The sequence below is a fragment of the Hyperolius riggenbachi genome, chromosome 2, assembly GCF_040937935.1.
Source record: "Hyperolius riggenbachi isolate aHypRig1 chromosome 2, aHypRig1.pri, whole genome shotgun sequence".
Lineage (NCBI taxonomy): Eukaryota > Metazoa > Chordata > Amphibia > Anura > Hyperoliidae > Hyperolius > Hyperolius riggenbachi.
In genome coordinates, this window is record NC_090647.1 from 296,490,863 (window position 1) to 296,503,828 (window position 12,966).

Here is a 12,966-nt window from a genome sequence, read left to right on the forward strand (position 1 = left end):
CTATTCTGTTCTAGACTAGACCCGAGTAGCGGTGCACAGATCTCCCTCCCACGCTAGAAATAGAGGAATTCATCTGCCGCTGCCAGCTGCTCATATCTGGAGGGGGGAGTGAGAGGGGGGGGGGGGGGCCCAGGTAAGGGAAGTGGGGAGAGACGTCCCCTCTTCCCCACCGCTGTGCCCTCTGCTCCCTCTTCTCTCCACTGCCACCCCACCTGGGGACATCTATACACTTGGCTATACTGGGGAGTTGGGACACGGTAAGTCCTGGCTACATATACTGGGGACACCTATACACATGGCTACAAATACTGGGGATAGCTATACGCCTGGCTACCTATACTGGGGACACCTATACCCCTGGCTACATATACTGGGGACACCCATACACCTGACTACATATACCGGGAACACCTATACCCCTGGCTACATATACTGGGGACAGCTATACACCTGACTACATATTCTGGGGACAGCTATACACCTGACTACATATACTGGGGACACCTATACACCTGACTACATATACCGGGAACACCTATACACCTGGCTACATATACTGGGGACACCCATACACCTGACTACATATACCGGGAACACCTATACACCTGGCTACATATCCTCGGGACACCTATATACCTGACCTCATATACTGGGGACACCTATACACCTGGCTACATATAATGGGGACATCTATACACCTGGCTACATATACTGGGGACAGCTATACACCTGACTACATATACTGGGGACACCTATAGACCTGGCTACATAGACACTGGTGAAACGCTGTCTCTCATTACATGCAATTTCTGGGGAAACGCTGTCTGTCATTATGTGCATTTACTGGTTTAACGCTGTCTCTCATTACATGCATTTACTGGTGAAAGGGTGTCTGTCATTAAGTGCATTTACTGGTGAAATGCTGTCTCTTATGTGCATTTATTGGTGAAACGATGTCTCTCATTACGTGCATTTACTGGGGAAACGCTGTCTGTCATTATGTGTGTTTACCTCATTTTTTTATGTAACTACATCAGCTGGAATAACTACATTACAGTTAGCCCCGCCCACATGATGTTATAACCATGCCCATTTTTCGCCACGCCGCACTTCGCATGCCGCACTATCGTATCTACCAAAAATGTTCTCAAACATGATGCCCTCTTCACATTTATGACTGCCCCCTCATATGCCTGTCTAGAACCAGCTCTGATGAATTACCAATTGATTTATCACACAAACAGACCTAAGCCCCCAAAATCAAAATTAGATAATGCCTTGGTTGAGAAGTAAGCAATCTGTTCGAGCTTTATATGTAGTTAGGATTGATGGCACATGTAATTACACATTGCTTGCAGTGTATAATCAAGTGTAGATACTCATCCACACTTTCTCATACAAACATGGTCACACTGGGTGTGTCTGATCTTCTTGCCCATGATTTACACTGAGCAAGTATGGAAAACTGGCATCAACTACTGTATGTGCAGCTTATGACTCCTGAAGGACTCCCAAGCTGAGCTGACTGTACTGAAAACTAGTGTAATAGAAAATGAATAGAGCATGAATGTAGTTTGGGCTTACAGTCAGGTTTGGAAATTTGTATCCAGCTGAAGATTAAAATGTAAAGACCATTTATAATATTAAATAACAAAAACGTTTGTGCTGCACTGACCTGTGTTTATGACAAAGTTTAGCAAAAGTGGATTTTCTTTTTAAGGGCCAGTTGACACTTGAGCAGATGCAGAACGGAAACAGTAAGAGCATCAACAAGGCGGATGTGTTCCATCCGTTTTGTATCTGCATGCAACAATTCTCACCCGTTGTTCCACGTTCACAAGCCCACCGTCCGGTCCAGGAAAAGGAGCCAAGTTGGGACTCTGCGGAACACAGGTGGATGTGGATCCTATTATTAACATAGGATCGACTTCCTGCGTTTAACCACTTCAGCCCCCGAGTGTTTTCTCCTTCAGGACGGAAGCAATTTTTTCATGTCAGCGCTCCTCCCAAAAATTCGCCATTAACTTTATCACTACTCATTACATGTAAATGATCTATATCTTGTTTTATTTTTGCCACAAATTAAGCTTTTTGTGAGCGATACTTGTTTTCAGTAATTACTTTATGCATTTTATAGGCAAATACACAAAAAAATAAGAAAAAATACACTATTTTTCCAATTCCACCCCCTATAGTTTTAAAATAGGCAATGCTACTATGAATAAAGCCCACCCATTTTATTTGCTCATTAGTCCCGGCTATCACAACATTTAAACTATGTTCCTAGTACAATGTATGGTGTCAATATATTAGGTACTAAAAAAAAGGAATATACCCTCTTGATATACATATTTAAAAAAAGTCCCTAAGGATTATGGGTTTTTTTTTACTGTTTTTTTTTCTTCAATTTGTTTGCTTGGTAACTGGGTTGGGGGGGGGCTTTGGAAGTAATTTAATTCTATACATTTTTTGAATACAAAAATCTGTGGCGTGTAATTCAACTTTTCGGCATTCCCTGATTTACCAGGAAATGTTTTGTTTGTTTTATCTTCACTTTTCTTCACGTTCATTCTTTTGAATGGACATGGCCCCTGATCTGTGTCATGTCCATTCATTACAGGAACTGCAATTGGTTCCGGGAGGCCCCAGTCACCAAAACGGAAAACCGCCAGGGTGTGCTGGGCCGCAGCCCCGCACGCACTGCTACTTGCAAACTGGACGAGAATATTCGTCCAGTTTGCCTTTTAGCTGTGCCTATCTGGATGAGAATTCTCGTCCAGATAGGCTTAAGTGGTTAAGCAGAGCTTAAAAAAAACATTCCGAATGAGTATGTTTTTTTTAAGCAGCCCTAAAACCAATGGGCAGCCCACCCATTTACCATAGTGTGGTTATGGTAAGACCTTAGTCTGACCAACTGTCTTTAAAGCAAACCTGAAGCAAAAATAAACCTATGAGATAATGAATTGTATGTGTAGCACAGCTAAGAAATTGTTTTCCAGTCCAGGAAGAGTTCAAAAACTTCAGTTATCTATGCAAAAGAGCTTCTCTGAGCTATTCCACTTACTGGGTCCAATCCAGTCCTGTTTTCTGAAGCACTTAACCTCCTTAGCGGTAACCCCGAGCTGAGCTCGGGGTAAGCCGCCGCGGAGGATATCTCAGCCCCTGGTGGGGCGATTTCTGTTCTGTAAAGTTCTGTACGCGCAGCTAGCACTTTGCTAGCTGCGCGTCCAGCTCGATCGTCCGCACGCAGCGGCGGAAGAGGGCCCCCCGCCAGAGCCCTGCGCAGCCCGGACAAATCAGTACCGGGCAGCGCAAAGGGCCGGATCGGATGGGTCTGACGTCAGGACGTCGGCTGACGTCCATGACGTCATTCCAATCGTAGCCATGGCGACAGGAGAAGCCAAACAGCAGATTGCGTTCTATACGCAATCTCCTGTTTACTTTTGTTGCCGGCGGCGATCAGACTAGAGGGACACATGCGCCCTCTAGTGGTGTTTTATGTAGCTACCACTCAGGTAGCTACATGAAACAAAAAAAAAATTCTAAAAAAGTGCAATGCAGCCTCCTTGGCGGAAAAATTGAACCGCCAAGGAGGTTAAACAGCCAAGAAACAGTGAGAGATGGTTTGCAATAAGGTTTTACTGCAGGAAAGTTCATAGAGTCATTACTTTTGCTTTGTTTTATAGCTTAAAAGACAGAGTGGTTAAAAACTGCAATTGTGACAGTATGATGCTATGCCATTAAAAAAAAAAGCTATATAACTGAAAATACAAACATCAGACTTTTCTTTGCTACTTATGTTCTTTTAAGTATCTGTACTACACATACAATTTATTACATCATAAGCTTGCTTACTTTAACCACTTTACCCCCAGCGGTGCGGATTTCTCCGTCCCTTTTTCCACCCTGTTAACACCAGGGACGGAGAAATCCGCACCTGCCGCCGCTCCCGCCGCGGTCCGCGCTCCCGCTCGCTCGCCCGCGCGCCCCCGCGCTCGTGCACGCCGCCGCCCGCTCACCCGGAGATCAATGAACGGGAAAAACCGTTCCCGTTCGTTGATCCAAGCCCCCGCAATGATTAGCTGCTTCTACGAGAAGCAGCACGATCATTGTGAAAGAAAAAAAGTTTCCCAGCCTCATAACACTTCCTGCAAGCTTCCTTCCGGACAAAAAGTTACTGTGGCCATCTTGTGGCCAAATATTAAAACTACACCCTAAAGCATTTTTCATACACAAATACATTAGTTATACACTAAAAATTAACTCATTACCTCCCACACTCCCCAATTTTTTTTTCTTTTTGTAATAAAAAAAAACAAAAATTACAATTAAAAAAAATACATTAATAGATACCTAAGGGACTGAACTTTTAAAATATTTATGTCAAGAGGGTATAAGGGCCCGTTCACACCTATAATCGCAAAACGCCTTGCGGAAGTTATTTTCCCACGATTATCGCGGAAAAATCACTGGACACTGCGGCGGTTTTGGAGCGATCGCGATTAGCGTGCTCACTAATCGCGGAACGCTAATCGCCGGCAAACCGCTGCATGCAGCGCATTTGCGGTTATCGATAACCGCATACGCAGAAGTAAGAACACTTCCGATGGCTACAATGTATAGCAGTTTTTACAAAACCGCTAGCGGTTTGCCCTGAGCGGGAATCGCGCGATTCCCGCTCAGGTGTGAATGGGCCCTTACACTGTTACTTTATAAACTGTGGGCTTGTAATTAGGGATGGACGCAAAACTGAAAAAATGCACCTTTATTTCCAAATAAAATATTGGCGCCAAACATTGTTATAGGGACATAATTTAAACGGTTTTATAACCGGGACAAATGGGCAAATACATCTCATGGCTTTTAACCACCCTGGCGTTCTGATTAAATCGCCAGGGTGGCTGCGGGAGGGTTTTTTTTAAATAAAAAAAAAACTATTTCATGCAGCCAACTGAAAGTTGGCTGCATGAAAGCCCACTAGAGGGCGCTCCGGAGGCGATCTTCCGATCGCCTCCGGCGCCCAGAATAAACAAGGAAGGCCGCAATGAGCGGCCTTCCTTGTTTTGCTTATATCGTCGCCATAGCGACGAGCGGAGTGACGTCATCGACGTCAGCCGACGTCCTGACGTCAGCCGCCTCCGATCCAGCCCTTAGCGCTGGCCGGAACTTTTTGTTCCGGCTACGCTGGGCTCAGGCGGCTGGGGGGACCCTCTTTCGCCGCTGCTCGCGGCGAATCGCCGCTGCTCGCGGCGAATCGCCGCAGAGCGGCGGCGATCAGGCAGCACACGCGGCTGGCAAAGTGCCGGCTGCGTGTGCTGCTTTTTATTTCATTAAAATCGGCCCAGCAGGGCCTGAGCGGCAGCCGCTGGCGGTGTTGGACGAGCTGAGCTCGTCCAGACCGCTCAGCTGGTTAATTACAGTAGCATGCATTATTTAAAAACTATAAAGGTCGAAAACTGAAAAATAATAATTTTTTTCCCACATTTTTTCCTATTTTCCCATTAAAACACATTTAGAATAAAATAATTCTTGGCATAATGTCCCACCTAAAGAAAGCCTAATTGGTGGCAAAAAAAACAAGATATAGTTAATTTCATTGTGATAAGTAATGATAAAGTTATAGACAAATGAATGGAAGGAGCGCTGAAAGATGAAAATTGCTCTGGTGCTCAAGGGATAAAACCGCTCAGTGGTGAAGTGGTTAAGTTTGCTTTAAAGAAAACCTGAACTGAAAATTAAAAGTCAAAATAAGCATTCACAAGTCATACTTACCTTCCATGTAGTCTACTTCTTAGTGTCTTTCTCCTGTCCCGTGTCCTGTTTGTTCACTGTGATCAAGGGAATTTTCCATCCTCCATTTTGAAAATGGCCATTACCCATAACAGCTTTCTGGTCAGCACACAGTTAAACTGTAACATCGCCCACTTGAGCCATAGGGAAACATGGACATTAGCTGGTGCATCAGTTTTCCTCTCAGCTATAACTGACAGCAACTGATATTTTACTGACAGCAACTGATATATTTCAGATCTGACAAAATGTTGTCAGAACTGGAAGGAATTATTGTCAGAAGAAAATGGTGAGCTTCTGAGAGGAACTGATGGCAAGGTAACTATGTAATGTTCATTTGAAGTTACCTCATGTGTTTATTTTAAATATTTTTACTCAGTACAGGTTCTCTTTAAGCCACAACAGAACAGAAAGTTCAAGGGCTCAAAGAACTCTACTGCATTCATATGTAGGGCAACCTGAAGGTTACCTGTACAGTCTTGTACAAGGCCTCCCAGAATTTCCTCTGTGCACCATACTGCCAAATCCTACCACAGTTCACCTCTCAGATGCCTCTTCAGAGCTCCCCAAAGCCCTTGGAGCTTGCCCCCCTTTTTCCAGGCTGATAGCAGCTACATTCATGATTAAAAATGATACACCCAATGGTGAGAGATGGTTAATGAGATGCAAAGTGCATTTAAAGGCCCACGCTTAATAGGTTTTAATATGGAGCTGTTTTTCTTCTTATTTAAAATCCAGAAATGTCAGAAAGTTTTCTTCTGCTTATCAGCACAAAAAGCTATGGCTGTGAAGCCTGTTCATGCCTACTGAAGGTGTAAATAACCCTCAAAGTAATGTAAAGTACATTTATGTGGCTGTTTCTTAGCTTTGTGTATACCTTAAAGTGAACCCGAGCCAAAGCTTGGGTTCAAAACAGTTAAAAAAAAAATAATAATAATAATGCGATAATTTAACGCCATGGTACTCTCTTTTAGGCAAAAAACCTACTATACCAGGAAAGTCTAGGCTGGCTTTTTCTCTTCCTGCTTGTGAGGTTGTCCATCACCATAATATGCCAATAACAATAGCAAGCTAATACAGGCTGCTTTCCACTTCAGTATTTTTTTCCCTTATGCTGGGAATACACGATGAGGTTTTTTTGGGGCAGATTTACTTGCTGATCGATTTTACGATCGACTCTCCGATCGTTTTTCTGATCGATTTCCATTCACTTCTAGGAGAAAATCGTTCAGAAAAATGATCAAAATCAGATTGGACCTGCCGGAAATTATCAAGCCATCTATCTGTTGAAAAGACTCATGGTGTATTACCAGCATTAGATTGTAAGCCTGAGGTGGGGTCCTCCCTTCCCTAGTTTATTTGTGTGCCCCCATCATTGTGCTCCTTTCTTTCCTATGACAGCCACGTACTTAAATTACTGGACCTACCTAACCATCCCCAAATCGCATGACCATGTATCTTGTACCGTTTGCCTTGTATAACTTTGTCGTATGTTGTATAATCTTGTTACGTCTGTCATCCTGTGTACCATTGTATGTATTTATTGTCTAGTGCTGCGTAATATGTTGGCACTTTATGAATACAATAAATACATATAAGTTTATGATGATTATTATTCAGTTTATGCATTGCTCAACCTCCTGTATGTGAGAGATACAAAAATAAAACCTCTGATACCATGGTGGTCTGCTGTTGCTGAGCGCGGCCCCCTTCCACATTGGGGCTGCATGGCTCCTCTTCCACGTTCATGGCCGCGCGTTAGAAGCTTGAGCCCATGCATGCGCTCCTTGCTACTGCGCTGGCAGGCTCAGTCAGCTACTGCATGGCCATGAATGCATAAGAGGACCCACACGGCCCCAATAGGATTGGCGACAATGCCTCATCGCTAATCTTTGGGGGCATGCTCAGCGATGGTGGACAGCAGACCACCGAGGGAAGCCTTAATAGGATCCCGAGGCTTCCCTCTCTTAAGGTAAGTATCTGATTTTGTACCCAAGCTTCGGCTCGGGTACACTTTAAGTACAGCCGACTTTTGACTGTTTCAGTGATCTAATGTAAATTCAGGACAGCCAAGCAACTTGCACCGTTTAAAAGGGAAATACACATGGCAGCCTCCATATAGCTCCCCCCTTAGGTTGCCTTAAAGGAAAGGTGACATGTGACATGATGAGATAGACATGGTTATGTACAGTGCCTAGCACACAAATAACTATACCGTGTTTCTATTTTTCTTTCTCTGCCTGAAAGAGTTAAATATCAGGTATCTAAGTGGCTGACTCATTCCTGACTCAGACAGGAAGTGAATACAGTGTGACCCTCACTGATAAGAAATTCCAACTTAAAAAACACTTTCCTAGCAGAAAATGGCTTCTGAGAGCAGGAAAGAGATAAAAAAGAGTCAATAGTTCATAGATTTTAGCTCTGGCATACTTCAATGAATGTGTCATTGTGCAAAAACAATAAAACAGTTAAAACTTAAAAAGTAGATTTAAACATAAAATAAAACTGTGGAATATCTTAAAGAGAAACTCTGGCCGAGAATTGAACTTTATCCCAATCAGTAGCTGATACCCCCTTTTACATGAGAAATCTATTCCTTTTCACAAAAAGACCATCAGGGGGCGCTGTATGGCTGATATTGTGGTGAAACCCCTCCCACAAATAAATTCTGAGTACGTACTCTTGGCAGTTTCCTGTCTGTGAATCTTGCTGCATTGTGGGAAATAGCTGTTTACAGCTGTTTCCAACTGCCAAAAAATCATGCAGCAGCTAAATCACCTGCCAACAGTAAAAATGTCACCATGTAATAAATGTCAGGATGTAAATCAGGGATTTAAAATATTTTACAATGGGCAAACACTGACTAAATCATTTATACATAATTATTCTAAAAATGAAGCACTTTTTTATTTACATTATTTTCACTGGAGTTTCTCTTTAAAAAGTCATTTTTAGGAGAAGGAAGATAGATACAATAATTTATCTAATTAGTTTATTTTCGCCCCTGGTGTCCTTTAAGTTTAGGAAACAGCAGACTGGTTTACTTTGAATATAGCTAGAAATAATATGAAAACTGCCTGTTTTAGTTGCATTACTTTCATGCATTGAATAACTGTAGTGGAGAAACACATTTAGGGCTGATCCACACTAGCTGCCTTGATGGTGCATTTGCAAAAATGCATTTCTCATTCATTTGAATAAGACTTGTGGCAAAATTGCATCGATTTTGAAAAATCATGGCAAAATCGATGGCTGTGATTTTGCTGTGATTCTCATTCAAATGAATGAGACATGCTTTTAAAAAACACAAACAGTGCAAACACAGCCTGTGTGGATCAGGGCTCCGACATGGCATGACTGGAAAAGTCACCGAAAATGCAAAGCTCACCATTTTGGAATATACTGTAGAATCCATTCCAACAAAGGAAGACTGTTAGCTGCTGAACAGTTATCGATAAGTTTCCATAACAGGCTTGGGTTTTACGTGTGAGAATTTGCATAGGAGAATTCGTATTTGCAACAGGAACATGGGAGAAAAGTTGTTTATAGTGTGCTTTAATCTGATTAGTATATCTTATAAGTATGTATTCTCATGTATTAGACTGTGCTCCAGAACAATAAGGATTTCCAAAGTCCCCTCACACCCAGCTGCAGTATCTTGGTTGTTGCGGAAAAAATGTTTATTATACACTGTCCCTTGCTTGCACTGCCACTTTGCTGCTTATTGAGTACTGTCTTTACCTCCTACTTTGAGTACTGTATGTTGCCTGTGTATCTGCCAAAAACAATTCTGGGCACGACCCAGACTTGCTTGACAAAGCTGATTCTGATACTAAACTTCACCATCCAAACCCTCTGCCGCTGATCAGCTTCAGAAATTGTTGTATATATGGCCTTTCCTGAGATGAAGGAAGAGCAGCCGATCAGTGCTCTGTTATGCTGGGAATACATGGTTCGTTTCTGCCGTGCGTTTCTACTCTCGATTGTTTTTGCTGCTCGATTTCAGCTCTCGATTCAGCTCTCGATTCTTATCTTAGTCTCGTTTTTCTTATCTTTTTCCATTCACTTCTATCAGATATCGGGCAGCAAAAGAATGGAAAGGGAGATCGGACATGTCGGAAATTATCTATTGAACCATCTAATTAGCTACAAAACGAACCGTGTATTCCCAGCCAAGTCAAGAGATCATTATAACATGGCCAGAGAGGCACACATGCTGTGAGAGGTCTGTGTTCTCCTCCATACTTTGTAGTATGGGGAGATAACAAGTTAATCACTAGCAACATCATTTAATTTTACTATAGTGAAATAAAACACGTTCAGGTTTTATTTAAATGACTGTGTATCACTGCTGATAAGCCGACTTTTTGACACTCAAATTTGGGGTGTAAATTGCAGGACTTGCCTCATGCTAGGGTGAAATACCGTGGGTGATATACAGCGGGGCCCTCGTATGTAAAGCTGGCATTGGAGCAGCATGTATGTCCTTGCATCCAAGCACCTACCCGGGAAGTTCTGAACTGGCCACTAGAGCTCCAGGCTCACTGTGGTCACATGACATTGAGCTTGGAGCTCTAGCTGCCAGTTCCGAAGCTGCAGGGGAGATGTGTGGGGAAAAGCGAGGAAAGGTAGATATACAACCTGCAGCATGCTCCAACGCACACTCTGCACCCACCGCCACACTCCAATGCTTGCTCTGCATAGGGGACTACAGCTGCACATTGGGGGTTAACTATTCAGCTGATTACAGCTTTTGGCATTTTTTTAGGCCAAAATTGTGTGTGCATGTGTGGGAACGGGGTAAGCAGATGTGCAGATTGGCCAATGCGCCTGTATATACAGTAAAGGTGGCCATACACTGGCCCGATTCGCGGCCGTTTCGACAGCAGATTCGATCCTGGGATCGATTCTTCTGCCAATCGTTCGCGGTAAACGCACCCGCCGATCCGATTTCCTCCCGAAATCGGATCGGTCCGTCGATCGCGCCGTGCGGGAAATTACCCTCGATCGCCCGCGGGTAGGGAGCGCGTCGCTAGCGGCGGCCGATCCGATCAGGTATACATTACCTGAAGCTGGCTCCCGGGCATCTTTTCCGCGCTGCACGGCTCTGTTCCGGCTCCCTCCCGGCGCTTCCTGTGTCACTCCGTGACCAGGAAGTTCAAATAAAGGGCGCTCTATTTGAACTTCAGACACAGGAAGCGCCGGGATGGAGCCGGAACAGAGCCGTGCAGCGCGGAGAAGATGCCCGGGAGCCAGCATCAGGTAATGTATACGGGGGGGGGGGGGGGGGGACGAAGACAGGCGGCAGGAGTAGCTCAACAGATTGTGATCGGTTTCAGGCTGAAATCGATTCACAATCTGTTTGCAGTAAAGGCAGCCATACGATCCCTCTCTGATCAGATTCGATCAGATAGGTATCTGTCAGCTGGTCGATCTAATGGCAAATCGACCAGTGTATGGCTACCTTAAAGAGAACCCGAGGTGTGTTTAAAGAATGTTATCTGCATACAGAGGCTGGATCTGCCTATACAGCCCAGCCTCTGTTGCTATCCCAAACCCCCCTAAGGTCCCCCTGCACTCTGCAATCCCTCATAAATCACAGCCGTGCTGTGAGGCTGTGTTTACATCTGTAGTGTCAGTCTCAGCTGCTCCCCTGCCTCCTGCATAGCTCCGGTCCCTGCCCCCGTCTCTTCCCTCCAATCAGCAGGGAGGGAAGGGATGCAGGCGGGGACTGGAGTTCTGCAGGAGGCGGGGAGAGCAGCAGACTGACACTATAGAGATAAACACAGCCAGCTCTGACAAGCTGTTTGTCAGCAGCGTGGCTGTGATTTATGAGGGATTGCAGAGTGCAGGGGGACCTTAGGGGGGTTTGGGATAGCAACAGAGGCTGGGCTGTATAGGCAGATCCAGCCTCTGTATGCAGATAATATTCTTCAAACCCACCTCGGGTTCTCTTTAAGCTTTTGCATTAGTGAAGTGATTAGAGTTCTGTATCTGTCAGAATTGCAATCCTTAGATATGTTGTTGCCTGTAATAAAACCTTGCTTGCTCCCCTGCATGCTGGGAATGGGTATTTGTTTATATGGACATATTTTCAAAGGTGAAAGGCAAGGGCGTTTTCCCACCACTTTTTAGTAGTACTTGGCAGCAGTGTTCTTTGGAGGTAACCTCTGATTATCCGTTTTATTATCATTTACTTAGTTTATTGATATTGCCCAATTTGACCTCAGAGTCATTGTGTAAAACTGGTTATGAAAGCAGAAGGTGAAGCATAGGAAAGCTTGTTACCAGCACTGAAGACATCCTCATAGGGTTTTCAATCTGACTCTGCGAGCAGAAGTTTCTCCTTACAGTACAGAACCAAGACAAGGCAGATAACAGGAGGGCCCATCATCCAAGCTTGGTAAGAGAAGACAGAAAGACCAGCACTAAATGCAGCAGACAGGCAACATATCAAGCACTTCTATGCAGCGGGATGGGAGGGAAGGTATCTAATGACACAGCAGAGAATGCAGAGCGCCCACTATGCCAAGTCGCAATTTATGAAAACTCAGCGCCAGCTATTTTATAGTGCGCCTCCCTACGCCCTAACTTTACTCTCATTGCTGCAAATCACTGCTCTGGGATGGGGGAAGGTTAAGGTTTATGCACCACCAGGGGTGGGGTTAGGGTTCCACCGGGGGAGTGGTTAAAGGTTAGGCGACAAAGGGTGGGTTTAAGGGTTAGGCATAGGTAGAGAGACTGTTCTGTGTGAGAGTAGGGTTAGGTTTAGTCATAGTAAAATATCGCTAAAGATTACCAATATTTTACTATTGGAATTCTGTAGTAGAATATCGCTAATGTCAACTATATTGTACTGGCGGCAATCCACAGCGCTGTTCCTTCCAGGTGCTTTTTTTTCATGTAATGTTTATTAATTTGTGTAAGCGGGGCCGATTTGTACTCTTTACTGCCCAATGCCGCTGTCACCAGCTGCCCCCCCCCCTTCAGTATAGGTAGTGAGATGACCCCTCCCCCGTTTCCTCCAGTATAAGTAGTCAGATGACCCCACCCCCTTCCCTCTAGTATAGGTAGCCTGATGACCCCCATTCCAGTATAGGTAGCCAGATGACCCCTCCCCCTTTCCCTCCAGTATAGGTTGTTAGATGATCCCTCCCCCCTTTCCCTCCAGTATAG

The 12,966-nt window shown here is 44.4% G+C and overlaps 1 protein-coding gene across 5 annotated transcripts in view; it reads left to right on the forward strand.

Annotated features, from left to right (window-relative positions):
* Positions 1–12,966, forward strand: part of LOC137546475 (ultra-long-chain fatty acid omega-hydroxylase-like) — a 179,284-nt gene that overhangs the window by 75,155 nt on the left and 91,163 nt on the right. Inside the window, exon 1 of one of the 5 annotated variants that reach the window (XM_068268994.1) lies at positions 12,071–12,193. The exons of the other annotated variants lie outside the window; for them this stretch is intronic. The gene's annotated coding sequence lies outside the window, so the exon portion shown is untranslated. Of the gene's footprint in view, positions 1–12,070; positions 12,194–12,966 lie in introns of those variants that run through there. 5 annotated transcript variants of the gene reach the window in all.